This window comes from Schistocerca gregaria, chromosome 8 (genome assembly GCF_023897955.1).
Source record: "Schistocerca gregaria isolate iqSchGreg1 chromosome 8, iqSchGreg1.2, whole genome shotgun sequence".
Lineage (NCBI taxonomy): Eukaryota > Metazoa > Arthropoda > Insecta > Orthoptera > Acrididae > Schistocerca > Schistocerca gregaria.
Genome location: NC_064927.1, coordinates 499418604 through 499420403, shown reverse-complemented (window position 1 = coordinate 499420403; position 1800 = coordinate 499418604).

The window sequence follows — 1800 nt, the reverse complement described above, 5'->3', positions numbered from 1 at the left end:
TCCCACCTGACTGATGTCAGGTAAGGAACGATTAATTATTTGAATGTATATTATAAAGTGTTTGTTAATGTATTCAAGAAAGCACAAGTTCATGTCAATAAGTTATCTAGAGATGCTGCATGTGACAAAACAGGTCACTACAAGGAATCAGCTGACAGCCAGTGTCCAGGAGGTGGCCACAATTGTATTTTCGAGAACATCACTGCATACTAATGTATTAAAATGATCTTAATTTTATAATGAAATACGTTCAGTCTATACTGACATCCTTATCAAATGCACTACTGGTCATTAAAATGCAGATGATAAATGGGCATTCGGTGGACAAATACATTATATTAGAACTTACATGTGATTACATTTTCATGCAATTTGCGTGTATAGATCCTGAGAAATCAATACCCAGAACAACCATCAATGGCCATAATAACGGCCTTCATATGCCTGGACATTGAGTCAGAGCTTGGATGGCGTGTACAGGTACAGCTGCCTATGCAGCTTCAACACGATACCGCAGTTCATCAAGAGTAGTGACCGGCGTATTGTGATGAGCCGGTTGCTCGGCCACCATTGACCAGACGTTTTCAATTGGTGAGAGATCTGGAGAATGTGCTGGCCAGGGCAGCAGTCAAAAATTTTCTGTATCCCGAAAGGCCCGTACAGGATCTGCAACATGCCGTCGTGCATTATCTTGCTGAAATGTATGGTTTCACAGGGATCGAATGAAGGGTAGAGCCACGGGTCGTAACACATCTGAAATGTAACGTCCACTATTCAAAGTGCCGTCAGTGCGAACAAGAGGTGACCGAGACTTGTAACCAATTGCACCCCAAACCATCACGCCGTGTGATACGCCAGTATGGCGATGACAAATATACGCTTCCAATGTGCGTTCACTGCGATGTCACTGCGTCCCTGGTAGAACTGCCATACTCCACCATCCATGACTGTGTACACACTGATTCTGGGTGTGGGGCTAACAGGCAAACACTACCCTGTTTGGTAGGTGCCCAGACGTCATCGTTGGTGTGGCTGTCTGTTGATCAGAATGCCATCTTCCATACAGGACACGATCAGATGGACATCTGTTGACTGTTAATTTGATTATATGATGAATTAGACACACGACGGGGAAACAGTGCTTTGTTGCTTATAAAGGATTATAAACTATGCATCATTTTGTGAAGAGTGGACATGGAGAAAGGAAGAGTTGCAACACATATAAAAGTCAAAAATATTGATTCAAGCAGTTTATGTGTAGACCAGGAATCTACAAGGATCTACTTTTGCATTGCTACTGCCGAATGCTTCTTTGATAACTGTAACAGTTTACAGATCCCTCCCAAGGAAACTTTCAGCTACTTTTGAGAAATAGAAATGCATTATTCAGGTGCCTGTGTGACAAGAAGAAACCATTAGTAATTTGTGAAGACTTCAATGTAGATCCCTTAAAATATGCGGATAGGAAAAATGGACTGGAATTATTATTTAGGTGCTTCAGTCTAATTTTACTGGTGTGCAATAGGATAGTAGACAGTGATTGATAACATTTTTATAGGCAGTGCTCAGGTTGAAACAATTAATGTGTACCCAATTGTTAATGAACTATCTACTCATCATGCACACAGTTAATGGAAATAAAAAAAAAAAACCAGTTTATATTCCTGAAGCAGGCTGATACAAAGCAGTGAGGGTTATTAATGAGAAAAGGATACAGTGTTTTAGATGTAAATTTAGAGAAGTGGTGTGGGATGAGGTAAACATGGAAGGAGATATTAATATCATATTCGCCCCCAGGGG